At 42.6% G+C, this 23,990-nt stretch overlaps 1 protein-coding gene and 1 pseudogene across 1 annotated transcript in view; one reads left to right on the forward strand and one right to left on the reverse strand.

The window, feature by feature from the left end:
* The window catches only part of Chst9 (carbohydrate sulfotransferase 9), a 146,719-nt gene that overhangs the window by 21,371 nt on the left and 101,358 nt on the right, over positions 1-23,990 (reverse strand). Inside the window, exon 3 of the mRNA XM_051163470.1 lies at positions 9,688-9,725. The gene's annotated coding sequence lies outside the window, so the exon portion shown is untranslated. The remainder of the gene's footprint in view (positions 1-9,687; positions 9,726-23,990) is intronic.
* On the forward strand, positions 17,148-17,400 carry LOC127204458 (non-histone chromosomal protein HMG-17-like; annotated as a pseudogene).

Genomic DNA, 23,990 nt, shown 5'->3' on the forward strand with positions numbered 1-23,990 from the left:
CAGATCTCACTCTCCACTCAACGGTGGAGAATATCATGTTCGTCGGCTAGGTCTTGGTAGGGGTTCGAAGCTTACTGCCTATATTCTCCTTGGCTGGTGCCTTAGTTTGAGGAGGATCCCAGGAGCCAGATCTGCCTGTCATAAAGTTCTTGTAGGTTTCCAGGACCCTGTGGGTCCTACTATTTCCCCATTCTTCCATGCAACTCTTGCCTAAAGTCTCAATAGGATGTCCTCTCTTCTGACCCACTTTTTTGGTAAGTAAAGTTTTTCATGGTACGTACCCCTTGGACTAGTGTTTTGATACAAGTGAGTATATACCGTTTGTCTCTTTTTGCTTCTGGGTTTACTCACTCATTATGATAATTTCTAGATCAATCCATTTGTCCACAAATTTTGGGAATTCCTTGTTTTTAGTAGCTGAGTATTCCATAGTGTAAATGTACCACAGTTTCTTAGTCCATTCTTCTACTGAGGGTCACTTAGGCTGTTTCCTCTTAATTTCTTTATATTAATAAGACTAAGAATCCAAAGAGGGGACCTCAATCCCCTGGCTACATGAGTGAAACGTAGGCATTGAGGCCTGTTGATATGTTCCGATTCCAACATTCCAAAGCTGAAAGTTTTCAGTTACTCTTCTCACCTACAGAGGCAGATGATAGAAAACGGATAAAAATTAAGAAAGAGAGAGGAAGAAATGGGAGGGAAGCAGGCTGCTGAGATTTGTAGCCTGGACTCCACCATCTATTGAATGAGAGAACCCCAGGGGATCAGATCAGTTTTCATTAGAAAATTTTTTATTCTTTCTAATAGTTGCACCATGTTCAGTACTGCGTTTCAATATCTGAATCTTCTTATGTGAGTGCCCATACAATAAAACTGTTGTATAAACAGTGGAGAATATTTAAGAGAGGTTTTAAAAATTAAGGTGATTTTCTGAAAAAAAAGAAAAGAAAAAAGAAAAGAAAAACACTATGTTGTTCTGGGAAATAATGAGGTTTTCTGCTTCAGTTTTGACTTTACATCCATGATAACTCTTTGTGTGCTCTGCGGAGAAAAATTGCCCGTGGGCAACGGATTATCCCAATGCCTACCTTTTTTTTCTTTCTATTTTTAATCTCTTTTCAGGTAACAAATAATTTTTTCTCTTACAAGATTCACATGATTAAAAAAACTTAATTAAAAAAGTAATTTAATGCACAACAGGGACCACTGGAACAAGCATATGCTCTTCTTGATTGAAAATACTTCTGAAAAAGGGATCCTACATCATAAAAACCGTGGTCCAAATTGACATCATGAACTGCTTCAGTCTTGGGGCTAAAACTGGGGTGCTGGTGAGTGTCGTCATAAGAGTCACAACTGCGCTACAGGGACAACTGCAGAAGCCAAGGTAGAGGACAATGGTGATGAGAGAGCATTCTAGCATGAGTCACACCTGGAGTGAGCTGGGCTACTCGCTGGCGCCATCTCTTCTGATAAGCCAAGCAGAGCACATCAGAACAGTAGCGGGGGGGCTTGAGATACAGAGTTGGATGGCCTGGCACCCTCTAGTGTTCCTACTTACCATGTCTGAGACCTTGGGCAGACAACTTCAGCTCATTACTTTTGAACTGTTGCTGTGAAGTCTAAATGGCATAATCCTGCATAAAACCTAGAATCCTATCATCACACAGAAAGTTCGTAAACAATTAATAATAGTGCCGTACACCTCTCTTGTTTATTTAATGCTCATCACGGCAAGACCTAGACAACTGAGGCCAAGCCTGTCCACCTTATGAACACGAGTCACATGCATTCAAGGATAGCTGTGACTGCAGGCTTACTTAAAATCACAAGCTTACTCAAAACATGATGAGGTATTATTTTATTTTGTACTAACTTGACGGGGTAGTTATGGAATGTGAACTTGGTTGATGACACTGGCCTGTTGTGGTATCAAAATGTTGGACATGCCTAGCAGCTAAGTCCAATCTCAAACTGCAGTCTGCATGGTCTAAAATGTGGATCAGCATAGCGATCCTCATGGGAGAGTTATGACAAATGAGTGCAACCTCAGGTTGAATGACTATCATACTCCTGGCTTGTGGGTGTTCCTAATCTCTGTGTGTTTACCTGTATATCTGATTGCCAGTGGCTTTCTTGGTGTTTACTCCAAACATGGTTTTTGCTCTTTCAAACACCAGAGAGGGCTGGAGAGATATCTCAGGCATTACAAGTGCTTGCTGTTCGTTGAGAGGGAGTAGGTCTAGTTCCCAGCATGCAAGTTAGGTGGCTTAAAGTTGCCTGTAACTCCACCTCCAGGAGATCTGACAGGCCTGCACATACTTATGGCATGGGCGCATACATATTCAAATATATATATATATACATAAATAAGAATTAATTAAAAAACATACCAGAGCCATTTTCTTGAATCTGCCTTTCTTGTCTCCACATCATTTCCAGAAGCCATCATATAATCATTTAATTTTCTTGGCTCTACTTAAGGAAGCAGCCGTGATATTTATGCTTAAGCATTTTCTAGCTCTGTAGCTTAGCTGACTTTTAATAAAGACTATCATTTCTAAATCTTTCATTTTAACCACAGTGAGTGTCACCACCTTTTGATCCAATTCAGTCTAGTTTTCAAAGTTTTGTTTAAAAAAAAAAAAAGACTCACAAATTGCATAGATTTAGAAAAGTGCAGTTGAGCCGAGAATGTAATCTTAAAGGGGAAGTTGAGATGAGCTTCCCGGCAGGTCCATTAGGATGAAGATGCAAAAAGAAAGTATTTTTAAGTCAATCTTGTCTCCAAGTGCATGGCCATTTCAGTAAGGATGTTGTAAAGTAGTGAACCCCACTTTAAATGTACAAGCGCTGACGTTCTTGCTCCCCTGAAACAGCAGCAGCAACACTACTGGAGTGTTCAGGTTTAGACAAGAAATCAGGTAACTCGCAAACCAAGCATGCTCAGTTTTTAACACCTTGCAGGCTACATGGGATGTCTACAGAGAAGCACACTAAAGACATGGGTCCTCCTCGGTCCTGCTTCTTCCCCACTCCCACCTGTGAGACCATTATTTAGAGAGAGCATTCGCAGACCTGACCCATCCTTCTGTTTTCTGCTTTAGTTTTCTTACCAAGGAAGGGCACAGGACAACACCTGGCTTCTGCCTTTCAGGACCAGTGACACACAGGTCTGAACACAGCCAAGGACAGGAAGGAGACTAAATCTAGCAGCAACTCTGGCCGCTACGATTACCATTCAGGCAGTGGAAGAATTTATATTAGTAATTGGTTTGGTTGTTAAGATGTGAAAGGTCTGAGAATGCAAATGCATGACCTAGGCATGAGTTCTTCCCGTTTGGAGTCATATCATTTAATCACAAAAAAACATATTGGGAATAGAAATCACCAAAGAATAGAGTGAAAAACTCTAAAGGTCTATAACAAAGGGGCTGACAAAATAAATGGGATTACAGAAAGAAAGACATTATTTGGAGCTTATAGCAAGTTCAGTCTTATGTAAGTAACTTATACACACACAGAGGAAAGGGTTAGTATATGGATGGAATGATTTTTACAAGTGTCACTTAGTAGAATACATACAGGAGTAGAATAGGAAACCCTTCTGGGAGGCGGGAGCATCCTTTCAAAAGGAAGACAAGAGAAAATGGCTTTGGACCTCATACTCAAAGTTAGAACCTTGTCCTATAGACTAGAGATGGGAGATTTTTCAGTCCTTACTGTGCAGCAAAATCATACAAACTGCCTGAGGTGGTCTCAGTAGAGATCCTCTAACCTCTGTGATGTCTACAGCAAGGGCGTGAATGAGCTACATATAGCGTTTGTCTGAAAACTTACCCAACCTAAACTGACCACGGGAAGTCTAAGTGGTGACATGGGCATTCAGGGTGAAGGCAGAGTGGAAGGTGACTGTAGACTGAAGATGCCCAGATGGTGGCTGTACCTGCCCCACCCAACAATGGGAAGTGTTTCACAGAAAGCTGGCAGGGAACCTGGAGAGTAGCTCCTCCCTCACATCTTTCCTGACTGCATATCTTTAGAAGGTCCTAGGTACCACTCCAAGCTGTCCTCACCATCTAATCCCAGTCACTACGGGAACACTGAGGGGTTCTGTGTGCCTCTGTGCCCTCCTACTTGGGGGCCATTGGACAGGTATGCAGCAGTTAAAGCATTCTGCTTTCTCTGGTTCTCTAGGGCACAGGGATTCTTGGTCTCCTGTCTGACCCATCCTCCCTTGACTAGAAGCTTGATTCGGTGTCTCTGTCTTACTCCTACTCAGGATGCTTTTGTTGGTTATCAAACTTGTTTTGGTTGGTGGAATTGAGACAAGGGCTGACTCTGTAGGCCAGGTCAGCCTTGAATTCATGGTGACATACCTGCCACAGCCTCCTGAGAGTTATCAAGCTTTCAAACAGGAGACGAGGAAGGAGGAAGAGGAGGAAAGAGATATGGAAGAGAAGGGGAAGAAGGAAGTGGAGGAAGAGGACATATAGAAGGAAAAAGAGAAGTAGAAGAAAAGGAGATGGTGGAGGAAGCGTTAGAGAAGAAATGATCTAGGAAGATATGGACCATCTTTCTACAAGGAGTGGGAGAGCACACTTCTGACTTACAATGCTTAGAGCCTTGTCCACTACATGGTGGAGCCTTGTGATGCACATAGGTGTCCCTTACTCTGGTCCAAGGCTGTTGTACAAGCTGTACTCAACACTAGAACCACCAGTCGAGAGTTTGATGGTAGTGTGGCTTCTACATCTCTTTGAACAAGTTCCAGAATGAATCTAATACATGACCCAAGTGAATAATCACTCCACAGAGCAGTGGTGTGGTGGAGGGGCAGTAGGCTGAAATACCAACATTATCAGTTTACTGTGGGTTGACTGGACAATATCTGGACAGAGACATTGAAGCTCTTATGTCTAGTTCCTGTCAATTTGATCCTACTTAGATTGAGGATCTTTACAAATATAACCAAGATGAGGTCATCACCAGGATAGCCAGCATCCTTATAAGACGAGGGAGGTGGAGTCATAGGAGGAGGCAAACAGACAGAGATGCAAGTGTTGTCCTAAATGAGTCAGGGATTGACAAAGGTTGCTGATGGTTACCAGGAACTAAGACATGTATGGAAGAATTCTGCCTATTGCCTTTAGAAGAAAGGTGACCTTGATGACACTTTGATTTTTAAACATATAGCCTTCAGACCTGCTTGTTTTAGAGCCCTCATTTGCACTAATCTGTTATGGCACTACTAGAAGACTCACAAATAGCCCCAGTGCACACTTGTGGACTTGGCTCTCACTGGCCTTGGCAATGAGGACAAAACTGTCTTGGAGCTAGTTCCTGAACAAGGTTGTTTTCCACAACACAAAAGCCTTTTCGTGAAGCATGGAGTCCCCACATGGGCTCTTCCTTGTCACCTTGCTGTAAAGCCCCGAGGTCCTAATGCACTGAGGGCTTTGGTGACGTGGGCTATAAAGAACAAAAACAGCCTGTGTTCATTTACCGGAGATGGCTGCAATTGCTGAGTCTATAACAAGGCTGCTTCTAGCAGCAAAAGGAAAAGGCTTTCAGGTTCTTTCTTCCCCCTCTCTCCTCCTGATGACAATTATTTGGTTTTGAAAATACTTTGGTAGTATTTTAAGGTATTTGCTTTAATCTACCCTGATGAAAATAAATTATTTAGCAAAGGCTTTGTCTCAGCAAACATTTTCCGGATAGGAGACGACTACAGCAGCGAGTTGCCAAAGACACAGCTGAAAAAATGGGTCATGCATTCATGACATTTTGGGACATGAGCTGCCAAGCACTTTGCTGCTCACTTTTGTCCTTTCCTGTAAACAAGCCGCACTAAGGGGAGTCACTTTTAAAAAGCACTCTGATTTCCCTAGCGAGTTACATGGGAAAGAATTCAGGGTTCCCTCCAGAGGACTCAAATGATTGTTTGTTCTCAGAGCTCAGGTGCACTAAAGGAGCTGGAGGCTAAAAACACACACTGGATATTGGCAGGGGTGGGGGTGGGGAGTGGGTGGGGGTGGGGCCCTGAACACTGCCTCTTCTCCAGCCTTGATTTCTCGTGTTGGAGCACAACTCTGTCTGCCCAGTGCAGGAAAAGAAGAAAGAGCGAGAGGAAAGGCCTGAATTTCAATTTCAGTTTAATTACACAATTTATAGTGCCCGGTAGGAAGGATTTAGGGGCAAGATTAATGCTTAACAGTTTTCCATTTTGCATTGCAGTCTGATGAAGAATACTGTATTGATTATCTAAAGTGAGTTTTCAAAACTGTTTCTCTTGGGGCGTGTGGGATGGTGCTTGGCACTTGCCGTTGGAGTTGATTCCCTGGAATACATGATGTGGGAGAGACCTGTCTCCCACAAGCCTCTCAACAGTAAGCTGAGACACGCTCCCCCGCCCTCCCCTGCCCTCCCCCACCCTTCCCCGCCCCCCTTGGTGGCAGAGTGACTTCACAAAGAAGAATCAGAAGGATTACCATGAGTTCGAAGGCAGCTTTGGGCCATATTAGTTAGTTCTAGGCCAGCTTGGTTTGTACAATAAGACTTCATTTCAGAAAATGAAGCAAAGCAGAGTAAATGAGAAAAAAATAAAAAATAAAAAAAGCAAAGGGGTGGCTTAGCTTTTCCTCTAGAAATTGGTTCAATTAAGGTTGGCAGATGACTGTGTTTTTGAATTGTATTTTTGAGAGTTGGAAACGCCCTTCATTGGAAGAATGATGAATAGAAATTCCATTGGGGTATTAGAAACGTAAGCTGTTGGTCAAAGATTGCACAATGCTATTCTCTATTGAGAGAAAGGCTGTATAAGAAACACATTGAGGCATTACTCTGTTGTGTTCAAGTTCAAAGACATCCAGTTGCTTATTGAGACTGGCATCAGATCCGTGTTTAAGATCATGAGTAAATATTTGGTGTTCTGTTTTGGTGTCCACACATTCTATTAGTTTAGTCAAATGAACAAAGGAACAAATTCTCCTGCAAGGACCTGCCTCAGTGCAGCTGGAGATAAGCATATTAAATGAATTAAGCCCATCGCAGAAAGGCAATACCATGCTTTTTTTCTATTTGTGGCTCCTAGATTTTATGTAGATACATAAAAATCATGCATATATATATGGATGGGAGAGAAAAGAAAGGAGAAAAAGGAGGATGGGGCATGAGGGAAAGTTTCAACAGGCAAAACACACATGCATGGCAGAAGCTTCACAACGAAAAGAACCCAATTCAATTGATTTTTCAAATGTACTATTTTTGTCCATTATATCAATGGGGAAAGCAGATCTCTTTATGAGGAAAGCATTCTGTTTGTGTTAAATGCATAAACATAACAATAAACTTTGCAAGCCTTAACTATGGCTCTGCCTTACAAAACCACTTGAGCACATTCAAAGAATGGAGAGAGGCAGAGCTCAGAAGGTGAAGGAACTATGCCGAGGAGAGGCCAGCTGACTTTGTCATTACCCATCCACTCAGGTACCGGGCACACAGCTCTTCTCTGGGCACACAGCCTTCACACTGGGATTCAGAAGCAAGAAGGCGAGGAAGGGAATGGGAAACTTCTCAGCCATAGTCCAAAGAAGAGGAAATCTTTTTTTTTTGGTTTTTGCCTTCGGAGACTCCCCTCTCCCAAATCACGATGAAGTCTCTTTATTCCTTATCTACCTTTTCTCTCATTGTCACCGAAGCTGAAGCCTCCACACATTTTCAGTGTCTTAGACTGGTAGCCCTTTCTAACACACACATGTTGCTGGGTTCCTGATTAAGTGTAGAGAGAGTCCTTGCCAGCCATACCTTCCCTATCTTAAGAATAATTACTCTGAGGGCATTGGGAGCACTGGCTCCTAATGGTTGATACTGATTGTCAACTTGAAACAATCTGGAACCACTCAAGAGGCAAGCGTCTGCTCATACCAGTGAGGGGGTCACCTAGATCAGTGATTCCTCTGGTCCTACTCAAAGGATGTTCTACCTATCCTGGTGGACCAGGAAGACCCACTCTGAGGTCTGGGGACACCTTCCAGCTACAGCAGCCCAGATATAAGAAGGGGCTCTCTGGTGAGTTAGTTCATCTATCCTGCGGCTACTTCTGCTACCGTCTTGTTCTGACACAGGGACTCAGTTTCCTTGGCCTGTCAATGCGGGCTGCAGTCTAGTGGTTCCTCAGGAATCCTCCAGGCTATTGGCACCAGACTGGAACATGTGAGGCATCCAGCCTTGTGGACTGAAAAACATTATGGACTTAGATAAGTGAGACTATTGCTGCAAAAACAGGCATGCAGGTATTTCTGTGGTATGTGGCTTAGATTTCCTTGGGTATTTATCCAGGGATGTTGCAGTCAAATGCTGACTCCATATGAAAACAGAGGGGAAAGTATTTTGGAGACCACAAGGAGAAGGATGGAGACCAATGAAGGTAATGGGAATAATGGGAGGGCTGACCACAAAGAATAAAGGTTAATACACATGTGTGAGGATGCTATGATGACCCCATGTACCCAAGATTAATCTCCAACTCCTTCAATAACCAAGGGTAGCTTGAACTTTGAATCCCATGCCCAAACCTCTACCTCTGAGAACTGTAATACAGGCCCATCCTACCACATCCAGTTTATATGATGTTGGAGAGAGAATTTAAGGCTTCATGTCCATTTGACAAGCACTCTGCCAACAGAGCTACATCTGAAGTCTCCTGAAACCCATTATTTGCATCCTAAGTAAAAAGATAATAAAAGGAAACATAGCAATAAAAAGTAGAAGAATGGAAAAACAAAAACCCGCCTTTCCCAGTATAAGTAAAGACTTACCACCTCCCTCCTTGGCAATGATGAGTTATAATTTATACCAGAGAAAAAGAAAGAAAGAAAAAAAAAAGCCATGGAGATTTGTATCTGTGAGTGAAATTTGAGCCGTCTTTTGCCACAGGCTAATGTCAGACTTTTCTGAGTCTCGTGAGCGAGTAGTGTGTGGAGGTCCTGCTGCTCCGCTGGCCTGTAGAAGGGGTCAGTGGTCTTGGGCACCATAGCTCTTGGTGATGGCCTCTCCTGGTTTATCCCGTGAGTGGCTACATGTCACAAGTCCCTTATAGAATATGCATACCTGACAGCCCAGACATTAGATCATAAAGAGACTGGGAATGGAGCATGTGAAACAGATAGAAAAACACCAGCCAAGTCAAGCACAGGGACATGGCGAGAGGGGCACATCATCCTGAGGTGACTTTCTGATCTAGTGGGCCCTGGCAGCCATTCACTTTCAGATGACTGCATTAACACTTGAGATGACAGAGGAGAGCAACCTGAATTGTGAGTATATTTCTTAGGGAGTCACAACATGGCTACAGGAACACTTACATCTTTGGAATGACAGAGTGTGTCTACTCTTCCACTTTTGGTAGGATGGGGTAGAGGGAAGGAATGGAATGAAGACAAAGAAAGTGCATGGCTAGTCACAGATGAGTGACTTATGGGTTTTCAGAACCAAGATTACATCTATTTCTCATAGCTAATGATACCCGTTTAGTAATAACTACTATTTCTTCTATTTACTGCATTTATTTCTCCTACTTATTACATCTATTTCTCATAGATACCTGCTTTAAACATTTACTATGCCTAAATATTGGCACTTAAAATAATTTAAATTACAGTTTACGAGAAGGTGAGGAAATACCTGGTTGCTGATGTGTTTCTGGATTTTTCCTGTAGTCACTGAAAAAAAAAAAAACAGAAAGAAATTTTATATGAAGTTACACTCAACAAGATAAAGTATAGGACTGACGATGCTGTTCTGTCCTTAGCCAGATCACGCCAAACTGCCATAGGATCTGTGGACAAGGATTGGAATCATCATACGGACAAGGACATGGACAGATGTGGCAATAGTGGGAACATGACATCAAGCCTAAAAAGAATGTGTGCGTGGCTAGAATAACCAAAGTGCAGTGCACACTTGCCAAGGGCGATACCCAGCAGGCTGTACTCGACTTTTCAGAAGAGACAAAGAAGAGATGAAAAGACCAGAGCTTGCCTAAGAGTCCCACAGTACGGCAGCCCCTGAAGGCTGAGCACAACACTGAGCTCATGAGGCTCTACTGGTCTAAAACTCAGGTTCCTCTTACTTTTCCCTCCCCTCTGCAGGGGGTACAGGCTTGAGCTACCATTCTGGTCGAGAGCAGCTGTTTTCAAAACACTTCTCTATCTGGGCAACACGAAGACCTTGTTCATTGTTACAGTGTTGCTGGAGATTGAAATCCAAGCCAACATCTCAGTGGTCAGGACGGGAGGAGTTCCCGAGCAACGGATGGAAAGCAACAGGGCAGATGGGAGTTAGAATCCAAGAACAACCCAGGGTGACCAGTGTCACAGGTATCTTAGGCAGGAGTCAAAATCTTCAGCCATTACAAATCAATAACCAAATAAATTTCCAGGAAGGAAAGAAAGAAGAAATTTGGTAGCATAAATATTATTGGTTTTGAGTAGCTTTATGTTGGATACTTTATTAAGCATGTTTTTTTTTTTCAAAAAATAAACCTTAACAAAATTGCAGAGCCAGATAATAAAGATAAAACATATTGTGCATGATGATGACTGTAATCCCAGCATTTGGGAGGATGAGACAGGAGGATTGTCAGCTTGAGGTCAGATTGGACTACAGAGGGAAACTCTTGTCTCAAAACCAAAATAAAACCAAGTCAGACAAAACCAAAGCAAAATCAATACAGGGAGATTACTCCAGTGATAACATCTTAAGATCAAGAATGTTAACTGTGTAGTTTCTGGTTTTGGTGACACAAAGTAATGAATGCTGTTGTAAACATAATGTGTAGGTTTTTAAATGGGTCATAAATCTTCATTTCTCTGGGACAAATACCCAGGGATTAATGTGAGCTGCACATTCCATCTTTTAAGATGCTGCCAATCTATGGGCCATCCATCCTGACAGCTGACTCGGTAAAGGTGTTTGTCCTCAAGCCTGGTGACCTTTGATTCCCTATTCCTATACACTAGAAGGAGAGCAATGACTCCAATTGGTTGTATATTCTTCTTCTTGTTGTTGTAATAAAAAGAATCTGGCAGTCTGTTTTTAAAACATGTAACAAATACGCAAAGGTCTCCAGTCAATTAATCACTCAATAATAAGCATACATTTAAAATTCTATAAAAATTTAGTACTGGACAAGGCATTATTCAGGGCACAGGAGAGATATAAGAAGCATAGAAAATAGAATGGAGAGACTATTTGATTAAGCTGTTGCTAAGAAATGCTAGGGGCGAAGCTTGCAGGTTCCAGATAATAAAAAATGATTTTCTTTGTTTTAAAATCTCCATTGTACACTCATGATATGTTTTAGTGCTGAGATTTCTTGATCAAGTTATGTGTGGAGAGCTTAAAAAAGAGACGACTTGCTCTGAGGAAAAGCCTGTGCATTGGCAAAATTTTAGGACCCGGAGGATGGGCAGAAATGGGTCATCCCCCAAGGCCGCCTCAAAGCGCAGCTGGTTAATACTTTGTTCTTGGTCCATTGAGTAGCTCCTGAGCTTCTGACCTTGAGAGCCATGAGACTGACAAATTTGTATTGCTGGGTTTTGTTTGTTTGTTTGTTTGTTTTTGTTTTTTAAAGCCACCAACATTACAAAACAGTTAGCCTTTGTATCTGGATTTCTAATTCACAATCTGTTTCTGAGATGATGCACACAGGTACCATTTGCAGTACAAGGCACAGTACATAAACTAGGCACGAGTGAAGTACATGGGAGGAAGTGTGCGGTGCCTTACACAAATACTGCAGTTTATGCAGGGGACATGAGCATCTTTGGATTTTGGGTATCCTGAGACCAATTTTTCCCAAGGCAAGGAACAGAGGGAGGAAGTGAGGGAGAGAGAGTGAGAGCGAGAACAAGAGAGAGCAAGACCGAGTGAGAAGCATGTATGAGTCTGCAGAGGCCAGAAGAGGGGTTTGGATCCCCGACAGCTAGTGCTACAGATGAGCACTTGTGGATGTTGGGAACAGAACTTACGCTCTCTGGAAGAGCAAGTGTTCTTCCTCATTAAGCCATCTCTCTAGCTCCTGTTAGTGCTGCTGCTGATAGAGCAATTACCGTGGTTTGTTACAGCAGCAATGGGAAATAAGCTCCAAGAAATTCTCTTGTTCTAATCTGACCGTACTTTGAGGGTCATCGAGAGTCGAACGTGGCTACTGTACTCAGCTCTGCCAATACCCTTAGGTGATGGATTTCCCTCTCCATACATTATCTACAGGGAAAAAATAAGTACAAATCATTTTTGTTTGTTTATTTTAGGTAGAAGACTGAGGATATTATACTTTTTTAATCTTCTTCAGAAATTTAATTATAATTTATTCACATTACATCCCGAATGTAATCTCCTCGCTCTTGTCTTCCTGTACACACCTTCCTGCCTCTTCTGCCCTATTCCCCTCCCCTAGACCTCTGGCAGGCGGGATCCTCCTCCCCCACCATCTGACCACAGCCTATTGGGTCTCATCTGGACAGCCAGCATCCCCTTCCTCTGTGTTCCCACAGGGCCTCTCTGCCAAGGGGCAGTAATCAAATCGGGGGCACCAGAATTCATGTCAGAGGCCAGTCTCCTGGTCACCCTTTCTCCACGGGGAGAATGAGCTGCCCATTGGCAACATCTGAACAAGGGCTCTAAGTTCTCTGCTTTCAATGTCCTTGGTTGGTGCATCAGTTTGTGCAGGGCCCCTAATGCCTGGATCCAGATCCTCCACTCTCCTTGTAGAGCTCCAGACAACCTCCCCCACCCCTTTTCATCCCTCAACTCTTCCATACAGTGCTATATTGCATTATTTTTACTCAACACACAGCCACGGCTGGGTTGGATGGAGCATTGTGTCTGCCTCATGCTTGGTCCTTGTTTCTTATGTTTTTGTTGAAATGGACTGTGAATTGAGGGGAACAAGAGCAGTTCAAAAAGTTGCTGGGGTAGAAAGCAGATAGAATGCAGGAACAGCTGCCTAGGGTATGTTTTGATTGCATGATGCCTTTAATAAGTGGAGCGGAGTGAGCTGCAGAAGGAGGATGTGGAGACATTGGCTCATCCAGTGTTGAACATGATGCTGAGACCTTGTGGTCCATTCATGTACTTCAGGAATGGATGTTGTAGCAACATTTCCAACTCATTGCCAACAGTATTTTAGGAGACTGACTCTTCTGTGATTCAGTGTCCATGAATAACCCCATCCCATTCTTCCAAGTGCATGGACACCCACTTAGCTCTCCTTCTACTGTACATTAGTTCATTAATTACCTCTAACTGACAAAAAAACTTCAAGGGATATTATTTTGCTGCCTAAACAACTTAAAACAGTGATTTTTCAACCCATTTAAGATAACAGCCCCTTTTGAGGATCTAAGACCAACTATGAATTTGCTCTTGTAAAAAATGCTGACATAAAGCAACGACAAAGGCTTCTAGGCCTTTGGCATCCAGGCAAAGATCTGCAAGGGTTTGAAGTTTTTAAGTTTATTTTGGATGGTATGTCAGAATATGTGAAATAACTTCTCACGTTCCAGCTCTTTTCATAACTTCAAGTCCCTCAAAACTTCAGATTCATCATTTATCAACTATTTCCTGTAATTTAATGAGCTGAAATTACTCATCCTAAATCTTAGAGTACAGTGTGTTAACTTCAAAATTATTTTAAGTTTACTATGTCAGACACCCCCTAAATGCTGGAAATTCAAAGATAAATGCACTAGGGTATTAACAAAGTCAGGGTCTAGTGGGAGAAGGAAAAGAAAGCAAGACAATCTGTAAAATGTCAGAAGTGTGTGGTTGATGATGATGATGACAACAGTGATGATGATGATGGTGGTGGTGGTGGTGGTGGTGATGATGGTGATGACAGGGTCTTGCTATGTAGCTCAGATTGGCAAAGAACTCATTGTTTAGCTCATGCTGATGTAAAAATTATATTTCCTTGCCTTGTCTACCCTGGATCTGGGATAACAGAGATGATCCAGTGGGAAGTGTTTTTAATCAATTGACTTATGATGGATATGATTGGTAAACACAGGGAAGGACCAAGAAATATTACTAGTCTTGGAAAACATCTAAGTTTCCATGGATGTTTTTCCACTAATGCCAAATTCTCTTTTAACTTATTCAGAAGTATATCAACAAAAATTCAGGACCACAATATTAATGACATTAATGTTTACCTTTTGATGAACAAGATTAGAATACCTTCTGTAGCCTTATCTTCTGGATGGGGGTGGTATATTGGACAAGGAATATCTGCTGTGGACTCATGTTGTTGAACACACGGTCCCCACTTGATAGCCCTGTTGGGGTATGTGTAGCTTATCGTTGTTTGAGGAAGTGCACCAGTGCAGGTGGGCTTTGAGAGTTCACAGCCTCACTCACTTCTAGGTTACTTTCTCTGCTCCGTGCTATTGGTTGAAGCCGTGATGTCTTGGCTTCCTGTTCCAGCCACCTGCTGCCATGCTACCCTGCCATTATGGACTCTCCTTCTGAAATTATAAGCCCAAATAAAAATCTTTCTTCCTTCAATGGTTTTGGCCATGGTATTTTATTACAGCAGCACAAAAGTAACTAATACAATAGGTATGTTTGAACAAATGCTTAGTAATATGGTAAGGACAAGAAATTAAACCCAAGTTCAAAGATAGGACCTGACTTCGAGCTCTAGAAACCAGAATCATGAGAAGGCGGAACATGACTCAGAGTTTCACAAATAGGAAGGGCTTGGAGAACATTATGAAAGTGGGTAGATGAAAGGGTTTAAATGGGAGTGGCCTTGCCCACGGAGGTTTGAGTGACATAAACACCAGTCAGTTGCCTCATGTTTGAAGCAGCTGACAACTTGGAAGCTAATAAGCTCTTTTCAGGAGAGAGGGCATGGGGAAGAGGAGTAGAATAGTGAGTAAACTGAAGGGAATGTAGAGAAAAACAAGACTAATTGGGTGCTTTGTAGGGTGGACACACTGGGAGATGCTTTGGGGGCTTTTGTTGGGTGGACACCCTAGGAGATGCTTTGGGGGCTTTGTAGGGTGGACACACTGGGAGATGCTTTGGGGGCTTTTGTAGGGTGGACGCACTGGGGGATGCTTTGGGGGCTTTTGTAGGGTGGACACACTGAGAGATGCTTTGGGAACTTTTGTAGGGTGGACACACTGGGAGATGCTTTGGGGGCTTTGTAGGATGGACACACTGGGAGATGCTTTGGGGGCTTTGTAGGGTGAACACACTGGGAGATGCTTTGGGGGCTTTGTAGGGTGGACACACTGGGAGGTGCTTTGGGGGTTTTTGTAGGGTGGACACACTGGGAGATGCTTTGGGGGCTTTCGTAGGGTGGACACACTAGGAGATGCTTTGGGGGCTTAGACCAGGGAAGAAGATAAAGAGGAAAATCAACTGAAGCATGTGGAAGAACTTGAGAGTAACAAGTAACACATGGTACAGAAAATCAAGACCAGAAAGCATCCTAGCAGGCGTTGCTTATTCACTTAATCAATGGATACCATTGGATCAGCTTTCTTGAGTCATATATGAGGACCAAACTCTGGGGTAAACAAGATAGTAGCTGCCAAACATCTTGCTTCCTGCTTCCAAAGAGCTTGACTTCAGCCCTTCCTCATCTATACTTAGGTCTACATCTGTGTTACCATCTACATTTAGCATGATCCTTTCTGTGGAAATGAGCTGTTTTGAAAGTGTTCCATATAGATACTTTCTTAAGGTGTATGTGTGTGAGGAGGGCAAGACAATGAGTCTGTTCATTTCTCCTGGAGTGCAAATATGTAATTATTAATCTGCATATACAGAGAAATTTGGTATTGTGATACTAACTGTGATATTGGATATACAAGACCCTCCCCATTATATTATGTTAAGAAGGATTCTGGCATTGGAGAAAAGGGACCAATATGGTTATGGATTTGATTCAGTGAACTAGAGCCTTGTCTACTCTCAAAAGGAATTCAGAGCTGCATCCAGTACTGATGAAAAGACATAGAGGCTAGGACATAGCAAAAAGGAACCAATGATAGTGTGGGGCAAAGGGAGGCACAGAAGTCCTGGGACTATAGGGACAGTGTTTCAGTTTCTTCACTGGAATACTTGGGACTATGCACTTTTGGTTTATTTTGAACACTGAAGTATATTTTATTTATAGTTATAGGTATAACAAAAGAGCTTTCAGATGAGGTCTAACAACTATAGCTAGCCTCACCCTGGCACCTAATATAAAAGGGGCTGCCTGCTATCAGCAAAGCATTAGGCAGAGTCCAAAATCCATCAGAAGTGAGTTGTAGGATATGGGTCATCTGTTTGGTCCACAAACTGTTACCTTCATTAGAGAAGAATGGGACAGAGTGCAGATAAGTTCCCTGATCTGAAAAGCTCTACAATTAGAAATTTTCTCAGTGCTTGACAACACAAATGGAAAAGGCCATGCTGGGAAACTCTGACCAATCAGAAACAACTTCATTCAGCATGTTAGAGGCTAGCAAACTTCATTCATTAAAAAATACAGGCCAACGAGCTGGGCATGGTGGTGCATAGCACACTACCACCTTTAATCCCAGCACGCAGGAGGTAGAAGCAGGTGGATCGCTATGAGCTCAAGGCCAGCCTGGTCTACAAATCGAGTCCAGGACAGTCAAGGCTACACAGAGAAACCCTGTCTCAAAAAACAAACAAAAAAATTATGAGCTGTCATTCAACAAAAATATTTCTATAATTAGGAAGGAGCAGCGGCAGGTTGAATTTTGGGGGAATAGAAACGCGCAATATTGGCATATTTCTTGACCTTAAGGACTTTATATTATAGAATACAAGGCAAGAAGAAATAAAAAATAAAAGCAAATATAAAAAAATTGCAAGTTGTGATAGTGTACTAAAAACAACAGGCTGAGATTAAAGTATCGTAAGAAGAGATAGGGTGAGCAAAGAAGAACCAAGAAATACAACGTCAGCATTGAAAATTTGGAGTGACAATGGTGTGCAAAAGAATCAAGAAAGGTCAGGTTATAGGAAGAAGAAGCAGGAGGAGTGACCCCTGGATGGACCAAACCCGAGCACTGCTGTGTCCCCTCATTCAGTGCCGATGTCCCCTCAGCACCACCATGCCCGAAAGAAAGGCCAAAGGGGATGCTAAAAAAGATAAAGGTGAAGGGCGAGCCACAGAGAAGACCTGCAAGGCTGTCTGCTAAGCCTGCTTCTCCAAAGCCAGGGCCCAAACCTAAGAAGGGAGGGAAGGTACCCAAGGGGAAGAAGGGGAATGCTGATGTTGACAAGGATGCAAATAATCCCGTGGAAAATGGAGACGCCAAAACAGACCAGGTACAGAGAGCCAACGATACTGGAGATGCCAAGTGACATATGAGGATTTTTGATAATTGTGTACTTCTGGTGATTGTACAGTTTGAAATACTATATTTTACCAAATTTTATAAAAGCCAATTTTGTCTTTCTTTCTTTCTTTCTTTCTTTCTCTCTTTCTGTCTTTCTTTCTTTTTTTTTTCTTCTTTTTTTTAAAAGCTATATGATGTTAGCACACAGGACACCTGATAACTTGCAGGGGAGAAATGTGAGTCACTAACAAAATGTCTCCCAAACTGCATTGATGATGGAAAATAGCTTTCCCTGGCAATTTTGAATGACTCCTGTTGGCTCCCAGGAGCGGCATCCTGGTGTTGACATACATGGCCACCATGGCACAAAACACCTTGTGTAGAAAAATCCTAAATTCATTTTTGTGTCTTCCTCCCCCATACCATCAACATCGACTTAACTCCCTTAAAACCAGAGGCCTGTTGGAACCTGACACCCAAAATTGTTTTTCCAGTCTATTGGGCGATCTGGACTTTTAAGTGACATCATTGAGTGTCCTCAGAAGAGTGGTGGTTCCTCTTATAAAAGACTGCGAATCTTCAGATAGATAATTCTGCCATTTTCGTTTCATTTCCTGAAAGTCGAGTTGGCTTGTGAAAAGTTGTTAAACAACATCCTTAATGTGAAAAGTCAACTCTCACTCTAACCTACTTCCCCCCTTTTAAAGCACTGAATGAAGATTTCATTGGGTTTTATAGTGGTGTTCTGATTTTTGTAGTCTATTCAAGAAGGGAATTTGGAAGTTCTTGTATCCTGTTAATGATGGTCTGACCATGTCCTGCCTGAAATACCATGATTGCTTATGAAAAGTATCTTTAATAAAGCTGCTCCAGTTATGCCTGGAAGAAGAAAAGGACAGGTTATGAATATGAAACCAAAGTTGCTGGGGGCTAATGAACAAGAAGGAAAGGGCGGCAGAATCAGGCTGGAGAAATGGGTGTGAAACAAATGGTGGGAGGAGTATGAGGCATCGTCAGAAACTTAGTGAACCACAACAGAGACCAAAGGTTAAAGTTGCTGTCCAGGGAGAGACACAGATGTGCCCAGTGACGTCATGGCTGTGGACAGAAGGGGACAGATTGAGGATATACACTGAAGTCTGAAAAGCTTTACAACCAGAAGCTTTCTGAGTGCATGACAACACAAGCGCACGAACGGAAAATGCCATGCTGGAAAACACTGACTAATGCACAAATGGTGCTGTTGAAAGCCTTAGATGCCAGACAAGGGGCTACAATTGGGTGTTTTCTCTGCCATGCTCCAATCTTGTTTTGGCCTGTTCCATTCTTGCTATGCCTCCTACCCTACTTCCCCTTTGGAACAGGAATGTTTATTATGGGCCATTGAATGCTGCAAAGTTATAACTTGGTTTTTGATCTTAAACAGTCTTACAGCTAAGAGGTCGGTTTAAGTCTCAGAGGAAAGACTGCACTTTGTTGAGACTAAAGGTGGACTGAATGGATTTTGCATCATATGACAGTCATGCCTTGTTATTGAGGCAGCGGAGAAAGGTCACAATTTTCTTATGTGTCAAGTTGACCACAGAGATGTTGTGGTGTTTGCTTTTCATGGTTACCTGGACTTGGTTTCGGTCACCTAGGGTACATACTCTGGATGGGTCTGTGAGAATTTTTTCAGAGAGATTTCATTGAGAAAAAAAGACTCTGAATGTAGATGGCAGTAAACCATGGACTGGGATCTCAGATTAAATATGGGGGGGGGGAAGGGAGAGAGACAGAGAGAGAGAGAGAGAGAGAGAGAGAGAGAGAGAGAGAGAGAGACAGAGAGAGACAGAGACAGAGACAGAGACAGAGACAGAGACAGAGAGAACACTGACTACTGAGTACTGGCATTTATCTGTCTCTGTTTCCTGACTATTCACTCCATGTGACTGGCTGCATCTTGTCTCTCCTTGCTGTATTTTCCCCACCATGGTAGACTGTGTCCCCTCAAATTATGAGTCAAATTAACCATTCCTTTATTAAGTTGCCTTTGTCACCATTTTGTCACAACAGTGAGAAAAACAAATAGCGTCACCAATGGATAGTCCGTGGACATTTAAACATTCAGTTGATAAGGATCATCGTCTCATCATTTTGTAGGCTGGGCATGGTGACACAGCCTTGTGATCCTGTGACTTTGAAGGTTGAAAAAGAGGCTGGGCGTGGTGGTGCACGCCTTTAATCCCAGCACTCGGGAGGCAGAGGCAGGAGGATTTGTGTGAGTTCGAGGGCAGCCTGGTCTACAAAGCCTGTCCAGGACAGCCAAGGTTGCTACACAGAGAAACCTGTCTCAAAAAAGCAAAAAACCAAAAGAAGAAAAAACAAAAAACAAAAAACAAAAAAAAAGAGGGCGGGGCTGAAAAAAAGGTAGATCACAAGGTCCTAGTCAATCTGGGGTCCGTGTGCAGTGGGAAGTGTCTTAGAAACCCAATCCAAAGCAGAAGTTCCTCTTAACAGCCCTATTTTATCTACCATCTTTCATATGACAGTTCAGTATTACACATTCCAAATCCTGGCAACTGAAGCCAAAGAGAAAGTGCTAATTCTAGATAAATGAGGATATAAATTCTTTTTTACTCTCCTGAAGATTAACTGATACACATTTTATATATATATATATATATATATATATATATATATATATATATATATGCAATACAATATATAATCTATACACATATATATGTAATTTATTCAGATACAGTTTCATGGTGCAGATGCACTGTGAAGGATACTCAGTAGAGAGCCTTGGCTGGTGATGGATGGAACCTGTAAGACAGATGACGGCAGGGACCTAAGACATAAACCTGCATGGATGCAGCATGCACTCAGTGTAAGTTTCTGAGACAAAAGACCAGGGAATCTGTCCAAACAAGGAAGAGGTGGGTGTAGTGGAGATGTGTGGCTGGGAATATGCCCATGTTTGGGGGATTCTTGGGTCCTAGGTAATGCCTTACTTAGGCAACAAGGTAGTCGTTCACTTGCTGAGAGACTGAGGGCTAAGACAAACTGTGATGGGAAGTAAAAAGGACAGTCATGCAGTGATCATCAACGACCAGGGGTCTGCGGAAGCCAGATGGTTCATTTCTATGAATTATAGTTATTAAATTAATTGTTTACCTACTTTGTGTATGTGCGTGTGTGCGTGAACATGCACTCGCACGCCATGTATAAATTCACGTAGAGGTCAAAGTTCTGTCTTGGGTGTGTACTTTGGATACTCCCCACCTTGTTTGTTTGGGACAAGATCTCTCACTTTTACCTGAAACACTCTAATTTTGCTGGGTTGGTTGGACAGTGAGCCCAGGATGGGATTCGCTGGTCGCCAGCTCCCCAGTATTGGGTTTGTAACTGCATGCCACCATGCTGGAATTTTTCACATGGGTTCCGTGACTGAACTCAGGCTTTTTTTTTAGCACTTTCCCAGCTGAACATCTCTCCAGCCCGAGATTCTTATGGCTCTTTGTCTAGGAAGCCAACGATCCCTTTCTTTGAGCTGTTGAAATCCGAACAAGTTAGAAGCATAATTGTGCTATTATGTTGTAACTCCGGTGATTCTGATGGCTGCTGGAGATATATTTTCTCAGTCTTCTGGATCTTCTCAGCCTGATGGGCATTTAAATGTTCTCTGTCCCATGAAACAGCACAGGAAGGAAATCCCACTTAAAGGAAACCTAAATCATCTCCCAATTTATTCAAGTCATATTTGAAAAGGAGAAATAGAATTTAGGGGGATAAATTCTAACTGTATAAACTTTCCCTGATAAAAGATTAAAGAGTGCACGGTTTACCATCCGTTCATTATTTTTTTTCTAGAGTCTTGAATATACAGGGCTTGAAATCTCTGGTTGGATCAACATTATTTCGCTCAGAGGTCTGTGGACTTTGCATACAGATTCTTTCCTGTTTCCAAGTACATTTGCTTTTAGGCTATTTTTATTCACTTTAAAGGAATTTTAATAACTTTCTGTTGACAGCATGGACAGCTGGTCTTGAGAATTAAAGAAAATTCACTTGCTGACTGAGGAAGGAAGTGACATCAATGAGCTTCTAAAGTCAGCCCAGAGGGCTAGAGTGGCTGGTGAGAGAGTAGCCTTTCGTGGCATTGTATTTATTGAGTGCCGCCTTGAGATGCAAATTGCTGTATCAATCAAACCTATGGTGCCTACCTCCAACCAAGTCTGTGCAAACTGAAGCAACAATGCCCCAAACCCTGAGAGGGAAAATGGATGAGGGGTGCAGGAGCCCAGGGGCTAAGTGAATTACGGGGTCCTTGGGAGCTGCCTTGCCAAGCAGATACCTCACTCTCCCTCAAGCCTCAGTTTCTTTGTCTAGAGAGTGAGTTTGAGGTGAACTGCTGTTTGAAGTCAGTCTATTTCTCTGACAGATGGCTGAGAAGACCTTGTACTAATACGTATCGCACAGATGTGTTTGTCTTACCGCCTTCTTCCCCGAGAGAGAGAGAGAGAGAGAGAGAGAGAGAGAGAGAGAGAGAGAGAGAGAGAGAGAGAGAGAGAGATAGATCAATTGTTTTCCATCCCCTCCTGAGAACTATCCAGAAGCAGGGACTTTTAGGCATCATATAAAGCTACTAGCTTGATCTCTTATTTTTATGGTGGGTTGTCATTGCTTATAGCTGTACCGGAAAAAAAAAAAAAAAAAAAAGAAGGCTAGGCATGAGATCTGAGCTTTAAGCAGCACAATGTTAGCAATACCAGTTCTCATTGTCACAGAAATGAATTGTCATTCTCACCATGATCACAGACCTGCCCTCTGCAACTACGGTTTATATACTTTTCAGAAGAGAGCCGTGGTACACGTCAGCTGCTCAGATATGCGGGCTGTGACTTGTGTGTGTGTGTGCGTAGGAGTGTGTATATGCACACACCTGTAGAAACAAAGGCAGAGAATCATCTGGCAACATTTGGTAGTCCTTAGGTGAAAAATTAAGTTGCTAATTATTTATTAATCTTATGAGATGGCTTGGGGCTGGCTCAGTTACCAGTGAAGACAATCACAGTGTGAGTTGAAAGCCTTCGGAAAGAGAGCATAAAGAGGAGGTGTACAAACACTGCCTGGTTTCTTTCCCTTGTCTCTCAACTTGTTTGAGACACTCAATTCAATTTTCAAATTTTTGTTAACTTAATGGGGGGACAATATTGCCTACAATAAAAACAACATAAACTCTCTTATGCCTTAGCTTTCCTCTCTCTCTCTCTCTCTCTCTCTCTCTCTCTCTCTCTCTCTCTCTCTCTTTCTTTCTTTCTTTCTTTGACACAGGGTTTCTCTTGTAGTCCTGGCTGTCCTGGACTCGCTTTGTATACCAGGCTGGCCTCGAACTCACCGGGATCCACCTGCCAAGGTGTGTGCCACCACACTCAGCTCATTGCTTAGTTTTCAAGCCAAACACTCAGCATATTTCTCCCCAAGTAGAAATTTTTTGTCTTTATTAAAACTAATTTATGGGGCTGGGGAGACGGCTCAGGGGCTGGGGAGATGGCTCAGAGGTTAAGAGCACTGTCTGCTCTTCTAGAGGTCCTGAGTTCAATTCCCAGCAACCACATGGTGGCTCACAAACATCTGTAATGTGATCTTATGCCCTCTTCTGGCCTGCAGGTATACATGGAGGCAGAACACTGTATGCTTAATAATAAATAAATAAATAAATAAATAAATAAATAAATAAAACTTAAAAAAAACTAATTTATTTCCCCTCTAATAATATTTTAAGGCCTGTCTATTCTAGACAAGTTAGCGTGTTAGCTGCTTCGGGGATGCAGAAATAAAATAGAGGGAACAATGAACTCTCTCTCACACATATAACAGCAAATCACAGCGCTGTCAGATATTTATAGTAAATTGCTTATTTACTCAAAGGCAGAATACACCTAAGTCTTGATGTGGGAACCCTGTGATGGGGTCACTTTAGGATGCTCCAGTCTTAACTGCCACTTCCAGTCTGTGTGCTGTTCTGCAGGCTGCCTCGCCTTCCGAGTTTTTGTTTTGTTTTTTTTGTCTTCGTCCATAGTGAGTGTTTGAATGACTAAGTGCACTCTTCATGGCTTAACATCTTTGAATCTAAGAATAAGAGCGAAAATTTGCAAAAGGCTAGCACAAATATGAGAGGGTGGGAAGCCAGGGGAAGTTTTATGGAGGACTGTGTGTCTGAACTGTGAATGTGGTTAGCAGAAGCCGCGCGAGAACAGAGCTGCACTCAGCAGAAAAAGCAAACATGAAATCACATGCCAGGGCCTGGGTGAATGGTGCAGTCTGAAAAGAGCCTGCCCGGCAGGCATGGGAAGCTGAATTCAGATTCCCAGAACCCACATAAAGCTGGACAAGGCAGCTCATGCTGTTACCGCAGTGCTGGGGGTCTGGAGGGCAGGACAGGTGGATCCATGCAGCCCATTGGCCCACTCTCCTGGCTAAGTCAAAATATAATGAGGGAGGACAACTGAGGAATGGCACCTGAAGTCAACCTCTGGCTTCCAGATGCATGTGCACACACACACGCATGCACACACGCACACGCATATGCACATGCACACACACACACACACACACACACACACA

Source organism: Acomys russatus, chromosome 20 (genome assembly GCF_903995435.1).
Source record: "Acomys russatus chromosome 20, mAcoRus1.1, whole genome shotgun sequence".
Taxonomy (NCBI): domain Eukaryota; kingdom Metazoa; phylum Chordata; class Mammalia; order Rodentia; family Muridae; genus Acomys; species Acomys russatus.